At 37.7% G+C, this 12,500-nt stretch overlaps 1 protein-coding gene across 1 annotated transcript in view; it reads left to right on the top strand.

Moving 5' to 3' along the window:
* LOC145297687 (arrestin domain-containing protein 3-like) overlaps positions 1-12,500 on the top strand; it is an 88,199-nt gene that overhangs the window by 5,528 nt on the left and 70,171 nt on the right. The window lies entirely within an intron of this gene.

The raw sequence follows: 12,500 nt of genomic DNA, 5'->3' as shown, positions 1-12,500 counted from the left end.
AACAAGATAAAAATGATGGTAAAACGATTCCCAAACAACGCCTGGTAAGTACAACTAATTATTTATAAACTTTTGAATCATTTATTTCCTGGGTTCTGGTGAAGGTCTTGCTTCCAGATTCACGGAAAGAAATTTCTCAGAAGTCTATAAAAAAAACTATAAAGTGCTTACATCAGACAATTATATTCTTGTGAGAAGGAACCCGGATGTATTTATATTTATTACAATAATATGTTTTAAATAAACATCGGTTTTGTAATGCAATCGATCGGACATTTTGAAATCTCACAAATACTATCTATTAGAATATAACACATGGTTACTTTAATTTAGGTCGTGCAGCTCTCTTCAACGATCGAGGTCATTTACAGAAATTACTTTCACTTCAGAACTCTCAATTGAGAAATGCCAGAAAAAATAAGACTAATCATTATCAAAAACAAACATAAAATTTATAGTTGTCTTTAGTCTTGCAGTGCATGAATATTGAATTTTTTTTTTCATAAAAGAAGTTTGGGATCCATGCCAAAAATATAAAATGGTTCAACGATTTTAATGAATGGATTTCAAGAAGAAATTGCCAACTAAGTACTCTTCAGAATAAAATTGTACATTCAAAAAGAAATGATAAACGTTGTTTAAAATCGATGCAAAAATGATCAATTGCGTAGTGGTTAGAGTGGGGATGTTTAATCGCTAAGCAACGGTTCAATCCCACACAGTTATAAACCGAGCATTTTTCGTCAAAAAAAAACGACCAAAATATAATCATGCACCGCCAGTGTTCACACTAATGTGCATATAGAATTACATGAGTAATTTAATTGTTCACATATAAATTATAATCATTGATAACCTTAAGAAATAAAATAACACAAACCGTTTACATTTTATTTAGAGTGGTTGATTTTGTCCAATATTTGTTTCAGACGGCAGGATTGTCTGAATTGCTATTTGCTTTCTCACTTACCTACAACATTTGAAATAACTTCGTTTGGCATTTGTTTTCTAGTGTGGTTGGGGGAAAGTATATATATATATATATATATATATATATACTAGCAAAGATACCCGTGCTTCGCACGGAGCTTTGTTGCGCACTCGGGTACCAAAATCTGTGGGCACCTTTCCAGTAAGTTGATGTTGTAAGAGCAACGATTGCATAAGGTGATTAACATTTTAACTACCTCTTGTAGTAACTGAAATTCAATCAGGAACTTCACAAAACATTTTCATCAAAAAGGAAGGTTACTTGATGTTACATAGTAAATTTTTCATTGAAGTCATTTTCAACTCTTGCTTAAATTTTATCTTGCACATTCAATACTAAAAACTTACCACAATCAGATCATGTCAGTTTTTCCTCATATCCATTTCTCGAACTTTTCACTAAAGAGCCTCAGGGTAAACTACATTTCTGCTGCTTTGATTTGGAGCCAGAATGTAGAGTTTTTCTGAACTTCCTGTCCGGCTGATGGAGACGTAGAACATACCGTGACTGAAGCAGTCTGATGTCAAGTCTACGCCAATGGTGTTAAATGTCTGACCTTGACTTTTGTTTATGCTCATTGCAAAACACACCTTCACAGGAAATTGGAGTCTCCGGAATTTAAATGGAAGTACTGAGTCCGATGGAACTAAGGGGATCCTTGGCAGTAGAACGGTTTCGCCTTTGTAGGGACCACAGGAAATGGTGGCCTCAAGTACATTGGTGTGCAATCTGGTGATAACACATCTGGTTCCGTTTGTTATTTTTGGCGGTTCCAAGGATCGAAGAATCATGATTGGCGATCCAATTTTGAGATTTAAAATGTGTGGAGGCATTCCAGATATCTCCAAAGAGTTTAAAAACTCCACAGGGTAGTGAACAGCTTCATATTCATTAGTAGCTGAATCAACTGACTTGTATTGCTTTGTGTCTCCTGGAAATTCATCCATTATTGAATTGTTCAAATGATTCACATTGCTGTTTAATGGCGAAATAATAGCCCTCTCAGCAAGCCAATCCGGTGATTTTCCATTGTTTTGCAGGTCTGGGTACACTTTGTCTTTCAGTTGCTTCTGATTACCGACACATTTACCAAGCGCAGTTGGAATCTTAATTGTGTCAGGTGAAGAAGTGATAGGAAACTGACCATTACCGATTTGGAGAAGCAATTTTGAGAAGTCTGCTGCAGCTGTGTTATCAGAGATATAGGCTCTCATATTAGTAGTCAGTCTCTTCACTATAACGTGCCTCCAGAGATAGGATTGTTTCAAACTTGCATTGACAATGTTAGCCCTTGTGCCATTTTTAACCACTGGGAGGATTTGACGGAAATCACCGCAAAATAAGGTTGGAATGCCACCCATGGGATTCTTGTTTCCTGTGATGTCTTGCAGTGTTCGGTCAATTGCTTCATAAGCACTCTTGTGCGTCATTGGGGCTTCGTCTACAATGATTGCAGAGGTGTCTCTAATTACATTTGCCAAGGCTGAGTTACCAGTAATTTTGCAAACTGGCTGATCCATTCGATGAGTATCCAAGGGTACTTTAAAAGTGATGTGAAGAGTGCGGCCACCTTGTAGTAGAGTAGCAGCAATGCCACTGGATGCTGTTGCAAGCACAATCTTTCTCATGGATCTAATCTTTGCAAGGATCAAATTGATTACAAAAGTCTTGCCCGTACCACCTGGAGCATCAAGAAACATCATGTTTTTGTTCATTTCACCTTGTGCTTCCAACATTGCCATGAATGAATTGTAAACTTCTCTTTGAGAATCGGTCAGTTTTTCTTGCATATTTTCTGCTTGTAGGGAAGTTCTTCAAGATTATAAGTAACTTCACGTTGATACTCTCTCGCGAGTCTTTCATCTCTCCCTTGCATTGGTGCAGGTAATCCATAGCTTGGCAATGGTTGACCGCACATAAGGAGAACTTTTTCTTCAATTAGACAAAGAGTTTTATTGTAGATGTCCTCATTAAAATCTGCTTCTGGATTGTTAACTTCTTGCCTGTATCTGTGAAGAATGTCTTCAGATATTACATCACGAAAAGCCATCCAGATCTCAAGAGGATTTCTTGGCTCACAGGCTGTTAAAATTATCACAAATAGGCTTCGCAAATTTGAAGGTGATTGAGTGGCACTTGCCTCTCCTACTGCTTGATGCAAGTGATGGTCATTTTCTAGAAGGCCTCGAGCAAGGCACGCTGCTCTGTATGTTTCAAACACCTGACCATTGTATGCTCGCAAATTTTGAAATGAAGTTGGACCAGCAACCTCATTGAGCAACAGGCGTAAGAAATAACACTCCCCTGCTTTTGGACTAATCGTGTAGATTCTCCCAATGCATGGTGCCTTCCATACATCATCATTTTCAGTACCTTCAACTTGTACCCCACGCATTCTTCTCATCCATTTCTTTGTCGATTTGTTCCAAGTGTAAAACTCAGGGACTTCTACGTATTTGAGACCCCTTGCAAAGACATCCTCATGGCAGAGTTGAAAAAATGCTGTCAAAGTTGTGGCAGGCGGTGGACCTTGGGCTCGTTCCAGAGCAGTATCAGCTGAGAACATGACACGCTGCCCATTTTCAAGATGAACAGAAAGTTGTACAATTGGGGGGAAATGTTCATGGATGGGATGTTCCAATATCCTCCAGGCTGCCTCTGAACTGCCGACATACCTTGCATTCTGGAACTGCTGGATCTCATCCACAATGTGACTTTGTACTTGGCCTTGTTGGTTAGCTGCTCCATCAGTTCTTTGTAGTTCAAACACTGCTTGATCACATCCTTTATTCACGTATTTGAGGACATATTTGATGCTTTGGATCGAGCTGCAAATTTCTACGTTAATGTGAGCGTTGAACTGCTGAAGGAGGACCTTGTTGTACGGAACAATCCACTGGTTTGTTATTTCTTGATTAACATACCGACCATTTCTCTTCATCCTTATTGTACCAGTCTGGCCTCCATCTTCTGGTTTTCTTCGCCTGTACTTGGGGTAAGAGTCTTGGCCTTGCTTGGTACACTGAAGAAATTCTTTTGGGTATTTTTTGGAACATTTGTTGTCAATCATACATGGACAATTTGGATTAAATGGTCCACAAGGTCCATGCACCATATGTGCCATCACTTTAGCATGAAGATCAGGATCTTCCTCTTTGTCAGGGATCTCTGCAGATATGCAGAGATCCATTTTTTCTGGTAGAAGTTTGTCCTCTGGGGCCTGCCAGGTGAGGATGTGTGCATGCGGCAGTCCTCTTTTTTGATATTCAATACTGTACAGGAAAGCCCTCAACCTGCCAAATCCTCCCTTTTTAATAAATTCAAGTAACTTTTTTAGCTTCTGCCTGAAAACCCTGGCAACAATATCTGGACGATCCTGAGGGTCTTGCCCTTGAAGACAATTTTCTGTAATTTCTGTCCACTTTGGATTTGTTGTGAACATGATGAAGAGGTCGGCTTTGACGCTCAAACATGTATCGAGAGCCTCCTGTATAAGTTGCCGGAAGTACAACTCGTTGACCAAACTGTTCTAGATTCCCATCCTCCCTAAGAATTGAATCTCTCAAGTTGCTATAATTGTCAGCTCTCAGGGTCTGTTGCTCACGCCTCACGAACTGTAAACGTTCTGTTTCAATCTTGCAGTACACATCCACCAGCCATTGTTGAAATAGCCTTCGGTACCAGAGAAAATAGTTTCCAGGCCGAGTCATTAAATGGTACGAATAAAATTGCTGTTGGGTAACTTTTCGCCCATTGGATGCCTTCATGTAGATGTTGTAAGATGGAGAACCATAGGGGTACATTAACGGGTACATTAAAGTATCGTAGAGGGGATGTAGTTCGGAGATCCATTTTAATGTATCATTTCTAAAACGCAAGACAATATCCCGGTTAGCTGTTGGTTCATTCTCCATTAATATTCCAATCTCATACGTTGTTGTTGGAGCATTGAATCGCCGTGGATGCTCTTCTTGCGGCCTTCGGTCTTCCCTTATGACAACTTTATGTTCTACCAAGTGTTCTTCTTCAATCCTCTCCTTTGTTGTTTTCAGCTGACAAATAAAGCTGTTGTTCTCATGTAAAAATTCAGTCAGACTTTGGAGAATGTCTCTATTGAGTCTACTGTCACGTCCCCGATTATGTAGTTCCTCTTCCAGACTATCCAAGAAGTAGACTTGAATAAACTTTGCTGTTTCATCTTCAGGTGGTAAAAGACTCCCAATCTGGTGGCAAACCTGGCCTCGAATTCTAAAAGAAGGATTCCACCCATGTACTGCCGCAATTTTGTGACCAAATGATGTCATTGCAAAACAATTGTTATAACTGCGTAGATTTTGCAGAAAATCTTTAGAGATGGGACCATTGCCGGAGAGCAAATCTTGAAGCAACTGAGGCAGTGGTGGAAAGCTATCAAGCACAACTTTGCCAGAAGAACAACAACAACCAGGGGTTTCTCCTTTAAATTTTACAGCTGAGCAATGTTGACATACTTTGTCCATTTTTCCTATATCAGCTGTAGTGAGAGAGTCATTTTTGTTGTAGAGCAATCCTTTTCTATTGCAGTGTTCTATTTCATGGTGTCTCAAAGCAGTCATTCGTTGTCTAGCTGCCTCGTTTTCTGTCAATTGTTGGGGCAAAGTCATACTCTCTCTCCATGCAGCCTCTCGTTGTTGCCCTTGGTATAGGCGAAAGCTTCGTTGGGTTTCCGATTCATTCTGATGTCGTTGAGCCACTCTCAACTGACCTTGTGTACGTCTACTTACCTCATATAATTCATTCGATCGTAATATTGCTTCTCTTTCCAGTGCATATCTTTGCCTTTCTTGAATTTCATCTTGTGATGAATTTAACCGCCTTACAGCATGTCTAGTTCTGTCAGCTTCACGTTGGGTTTCTCTTTCCAAATCTGACAGTCTTGCTCTCCTTTCTCTTTGACGTATCCTGTTAAGTTCTAGACGTCTTTCTCTATCTGAATTGTTTTCATTGGAGCGAATTGCAGCAACTCTTAGTCTATTAGCTTCCAATCTTTCCATTCTTTCTTCCTCACTTTCGTTTCTACTTCGTTTGGGTGGCATAATTTCGGTTTTAAACGGAATTGTTTAACGATATTAATGATTGTAAATTAATTAAGCGTAAAGGAAATGTATACTAACTGAAATGGACGAACTATAAATAATATTTCTGAATAGTACAATTATAAACAATTATATTGTACCTATTTACTATGCCTCCCCACGAGACAGAGTTAGACACCAGGGTCGTTTTTTAACGTGGAGAAAAGGTACAAAAATAAAAATTGTCTCAGTCGTGAAGGATTTCTCCTCCACCGAAAGAGAACAAGAAAATGAAGTGCAGCATCTGAAGAACAGATAATACACTTTGATCTTGACCAAAAGGAATGAATAAAAGCGACCTACGTGTGACTCATTACTTCCGGGTGTAAACGTCACAGTCTAAAAGTAATAATTAAAAAAAAAAGTAAATGTAAAATAAATGTAATACCAACTTAGGTTAACTAAGTAAACAGTACAATTAAAACAGTTCTATTAAAACAAATAATTACTAAGATCTAGGTAATTGTTAGTCTCATTGTTATGGTTTTAAAGAAAAAAATGTGTAAAAAAAAGTTCTGCTTTTGTGAGTACGTGTATTTCTTTTAAATTACATAACCTTTTTATTTTATTATTTATATCTCTTTTAAATTTATGTATTTTGTTAGTAAACTGGAAGAAATTCAGTTGAATAAAACCTTGTTCGTGTTCTTTACGTTAAACTCATATTTTTATAAAAGGTTCATCCGGTTTAAAGAAAGCACTAAGTTTAAATAAGACTGGAAATAACTAATTCAATATATAAATAGAAAAATGAAATAAATATAAGCTTTAAGTCTTAAGATAGTAATAATCAAAATGTAATAAATTATTTGTAGTTCAAATCTATGATAAACAGGCTTTCGAAATAGGCTCGACCAGAAAGATTAAATTGGAACGAAATTATAATCTCCGTGCCATTTTCAAAACAACCCCACAAAAGTAACGATATCCTGCAGTTGGTTAAATGACAATGGTTGTAAGAAAAATGTAAAAGAAAATGCGCTTATCTGTTTATTTTGACCTGTTTTATTTAATTAAAAAAAAATTGGCTATAACTGGAAGAGAGCGTTATGTTTTGGGGGTTGTTTAAAAAATAGAATGGAAATAAAGTTAGTTCCGTTTTAATTGTGTTTAATTGCGGCAAGCGCTAACAAAATCGAAAAATCACTGTTTACATTCGAACTGTTAACTTTTATAGGTTTACAGGTTTGCTGACAAGGCTGGGGGTGTTTAATACAATTATTTTACTAAATTGATTTTTTTCATTTAAAAATAAAATTATTTATTTTTTAATAAAGTTTTATTTTAAAATATTTGTTTTTGTTTATTTATATAAAATTACGATAGTTGAATTGTATTCTTTCAATTATATTGGCAAGTAAAATATAAAAGATTAAAACGGAACGAAATTGAAATTTCCATTACATTTTCAATACAATCCCAAAACATAAAGCTTTGCTCGCCAATGAATTGTTTTGATAATATACGTAAAGTGAAATAAATCGAATATAAAATTAAATGAAAATATATTAAATAATTAAATGTTAAATAGATTTTGTAAATAGTACAGTTGAAATGATTAGAATATTTCCAATATGTAATAAGGTCGAGGTAATTAGTTAAAGAGATTTAATATAATGTGATATGCAAATGAGCATAAGTCATTCGATATGGGGGTGGTTTGTAGACTAGTATATAAAGAAATTAGGCCTAGATTCTTATGTCTCCTATAACAGAAACATCCTAAAATGGGTTCTAATGTTTCTCTACCAGGAGAGATCTTACCTCCTTTATATTTCGTTGATGATGGAGAGCTGTACAGCCTGTACACACAGACAGAAACACACGAACCCTATTACTTTATAAAAATATATATATATATATATATATATATATATATATATATATATATATATATATATGCGTGTGTGTGTGTGTGTTCGTGATGGGATGATTACAATATTTTTCCTGATTCCGATACAATTACCGATTCTGTTTTAAATGACCGATTCCGATTCTCTCTTAAAAGAATTAAATATTTTTATATAAAGTGGGTTTTTTTTCTGGGTGTTAGGAGAATTATCATAAACACCTGTGTAACATGCACATACATGTAACATGCACATACATGTAACATGCACATACATGTAACATGCAAACATACACTTGTGGGTAGTAGGAATCTACAGATTTCAGTCTTACTGGTAGTTCAAAATATAGAAATATTTATTTCTTTATTATTTCTACCAGGAGTGAAAATTAAATTTTAAACAAAGGTAAAAATTAAACAATAAGAAGAATCGTTTTTGGTATCGAAATATATATATATATATATATATATATATATATATATATATATATATATATATATATATATATATATATATATAGGTACGTGCAAACAATAATAAGAATCGTTTTTAGTATCGGAATATATATATATATATATATATATATATATATATATATATATTGGTACGTGCAAAATGAATGCCGATTTTGACCGCTCCCTTTATTCACCAAGAATCAGGAAATTAACCAATTTTAATGGAATTTTCAGTATTTTATTTATCAAATAATGATCACGGAATATATTGAACTAATTATTTTTATTTAAATCTTAGTGGAAATGTATTATTTTGTTTAAACAAAAAATACCTTCACTAAAGTTATGGTTTTTAGTAGTGAAAAAAATGATTTAATTTAATTTGCTTTTTATATGAAAATAAAGCATCCTAAAATATAACAATTGAAAAAAGAAATGTAATTTTTACAGGAACATTATGATAAAAGCCCCTAAAGTGTATATTAATGAATTCGATATAACTGGAAGAAAAATGAATTTCTTGAACTACCGATATTATCATTGAATTAAGCATTGTTTATTTAATATTTTCATGCACAAAAACAATTCTAATACCAAAAAATATTTCTACTTTTGTTTTTAAATTACAGGTTTCGCATAATTTTTATATGTAAGATTTTAATATTTTCCTTGCTTAAATAAATGTGAAACTTTCGGCGTGACATAATTCTTATATAAGATTGAACAATAATTTTTAAAAATTATTTTAAAAACAGGAACATAGAAAAATCATTAAATTAAAAAATGATAAAAATGATACAAACGTTCAGAACAGGAATCTACGAATGTATGTCTGGGGAAAAAAAAAAGAAAACTAGCACATCCTTCCTCCCTTTTAATTACATGACGTCATTTTCACAGTCTTTCGACTGACTGAAATGCTGGGCTTCCATATATTCCGAGTTTACAAAACTTTAGTTGGTTGCGCTTTTGTGAACGGCAGAATTACTCGGTTTTGGGTCTAATTAAGCTATTTTTGTACAAACAAGGTATTTTTTTTTTATTTAATTTAATATCTTAGGACTTTACTTTGCTAATTATCTTTGAAATAGACCCAGAAAACTAATATTTATCTTTTAAAGGATTTTTACAATGAATTTATTTAACTTCAAAATTTAGCTGAATTGGTTAGCTCGCCATGAAAACATTTTTCATAACTTTTTTTTTCACGTGTACAAATATATTTTTTTCCATATGGAAATTAACTTTAGTCCTTAATCTTTCAAATACAATCAAAAAGTAGTCAGAAACCTACAAAAAAGTATGATAAATCGGCTTTCAAAACTAGGTTCCCTTATTTTTATTCATCCATTTTTGCCCGTACCTAATATATATATATATATATATATATATATATATATATATATGTATGTATGTATGTATGTATTATATATATGTGTGTGTGTGTGTGTGTGTGTGTGTGTGTGTGTGTGTGTGTGTGTGTGTGTGTGTGTGTGTGTGTGTGTGTGTGTGTGTGTGTGTGTGTGTGTGTGTGTGTGTGTGTGTGTGTGTGTGTGTGTGTGTGTGTGTGTGTGTGTGTGTGTGTGTGTGTGTGTGTGTGTGTGTGTGTGTGTGTGTGTGTGTGTGTGTGTGTGTGTGTGTGTGTGTGTGTGTGTGTGTGTGTGTGTGTGTGTGTGTGTGTGTGTGTGTGTGTGTGTGTGTGTGTGTGTGTGTGTGTGTGTGTGTGTGTGTGTGTGTGTGTGTGTGTGTGTGTGTGTGTGTGTGTGTGTGTGTGTGTGTGTGTGTGTGTGTGTGTGTGTGTGTGTGTGTGTGTGTGTGTGTGTGTGTGTGTGTGTGTGTGTGTGTGTGTGTGTGTGTGTGTGTGTGTGTGTGTGTGTGTGTGTGTGTGTGTGTGTGTGTGTGTGTGTGTGTGTGTGTGTGTGTGTGTGTGTGTGTGTGTGTGTGTGTGTGTGTGTGTGTGTGTGTGTGTGTGTGTGTGTGTGTGTGTGTGTGTGTGTGTGTGTGTGTGTGTGTGTGTGTGTGTGTGTGTGTGTGTGTGTGTGTGTGTGTGTGTGTGTGTGTGTGTGTGTGTGTGTGTGTGTGTGTGTGTGTGTGTGTGTGTGTGTGTGTGTGTGTGTGTGTGTGTGTGTGTGTGTGTGTGTGTGTGTGTGTGTGTGTGTGTGTGTGTGTGTGTGTGTGTGTGTGTGTGTGTGTGTGTGTGTGTGTGTGTGTGTGTGTGTGTGTGTGTGTGTGTGTGTGTGTGTGTGTGTGTGTGTGTGTGTGTGTGTGTGTGTGTGTGTGTGTGTGTGTGTGTGTGTGTGTGTGTGTGTGTGTGTGTGTGTGTGTGTGTGTGTGTGTGTGTGTGTGTGTGTGTGTGTGTGTGTGTGTGTGTGTGTGTGTGTGTGTGTGTGTGTGTGTGTGTGTGTGTGTGTGTGTGTGTGTGTGTGTGTGTGTGTGTGTGTGTGTGTGTGTGTGTGTGTGTGTGTGTGTGTGTGTGTGTGTGTGTGTGTGTGTGTGTGTGTGTGTGTGTGTGTGTGTGTGTGTGTGTGTGTGTGTGTGTGTGTGTGTGTGTGTGTGTGTGTGTGTGTGTGTGTGTGTGTGTGTGTGTGTGTGTGTGTGTGTGTGTGTGTGTGTGTGTGTGTGTGTGTGTGTGTGTGTGTGTGTGTGTGTGTGTGTGTGTGTGTGTGTGTGTGTGTGTGTGTGTGTGTGTGTGTGTGTGTGTGTGTGTGTGTGTGTGTGTGTGTGTGTGTGTGTGTGTGTGTGTGTGTGTGTGTGTGTGTGTGTGTGTGTGTGTGTGTGTGTGTGTGTGTGTGTGTGTGTGTGTGTGTGTGTGTGTGTGTGTGTGTGTGTGTGTGTGTGTGTGTGTGTGTGTGTGTGTGTGTGTGTGTGTGTGTGTGTGTGTGTGTGTGTGTGTGTGTGTGTGTGTGTGTGTGTGTGTGTGTGTGTGTGTGTGTGTGTGTGTGTGTGTGTGTGTGTGTGTGTGTGTGTGTGTGTGTGTGTGTGTGTGTGTGTGTGTGTGTGTGTGTGTGTGTGTGTGTGTGTGTGTGTGTGTGTGTGTGTGTGTGTGTGTGTGTGTGTGTGTGTGTGTGTGTGTGTGTGTGTGTGTGTGTGTGTGTGTGTGTGTGTGTGTGTGTGTGTGTGTGTGTGTGTGTGTGTGTGTGTGTGTGTGTGTGTGTGTGTGTGTGTGTGTGTGTGTGTGTGTGTGTGTGTGTGTGTGTGTGTGTGTGTGTGTGTGTGTGTGTGTGTGTGTGTGTGTGTGTGTGTGTGTGTGTGTGTGTGTGTGTGTGTGTGTGTGTGTGTGTGTGTGTGTGTGTGTGTGTGTGTGTGTGTGTGTGTGTGTGTGTGTGTGTGTGTGTGTGTGTGTGTGTGTGTGTGTGTGTGTGTGTGTGTGTGTGTGTGTGTGTGTGTGTGTGTGTGTGTGTGTGTGTGTGTGTGTGTGTGTGTGTGTGTGTGTGTGTGTGTGTGTGTGTGTGTGTGTGTGTGTGTGTGTGTGTGTGTGTGTGTGTGTGTGTGTGTGTGTGTGTGTGTGTGTGTGTGTGTGTGTGTGTGTGTGTGTGTGTGTGTGTGTGTGTGTGTGTGTGTGTGTGTGTGTGTGTGTGTGTGTGTGTGTGTGTGTGTGTGTGTGTGTGTGTGTGTGTGTGTGTGTGTGTGTGTGTGTGTGTGTGTGTGTGTGTGTGTGTGTGTGTGTGTGTGTGTGTGTGTGTGTGTGTGTGTGTGTGTGTGTGTGTGTGTGTGTGTGTGTGTGTGTGTGTGTGTGTGTGTGTGTGTGTGTGTGTGTGTGTGTGTGTGTGTGTGTGTGTGTGTGTGTGTGTGTGTGTGTGTGTGTGTGTGTGTGTGTGTGTGTGTGTGTGTGTGTGTGTGTGTGTGTGTGTGTGTGTGTGTGTGTGTGTGTGTGTGTGTGTGTGTGTGTGTGTGTGTGTGTGTGTGTGTGTGTGTGTGTGTGTGTGTGTGTGTGTGTGTGTGTGTGTGTGTGTGTGTGTGTGTGTGTGTGTGTGTGTGTGTGTGTGTGTGTGTGTGTGTGTGTGTGTGTGTGTGTGTGTGTGTGTGTGTGTGTGTGTGTGTGTGTGTGTGTGTGTGTGTGTGTGTGTGTGTGTGTGTGTGTGTGTGTGTG

Source organism: Euprymna scolopes, chromosome 18 (assembly GCF_053919585.1).
Source record: "Euprymna scolopes isolate OS-2025 chromosome 18, ASM5391958v1, whole genome shotgun sequence".
NCBI classification, from domain to species: domain Eukaryota; kingdom Metazoa; phylum Mollusca; class Cephalopoda; order Sepiida; family Sepiolidae; genus Euprymna; species Euprymna scolopes.
This window is presented reverse-complemented; position numbering and strand designations above follow the sequence as displayed.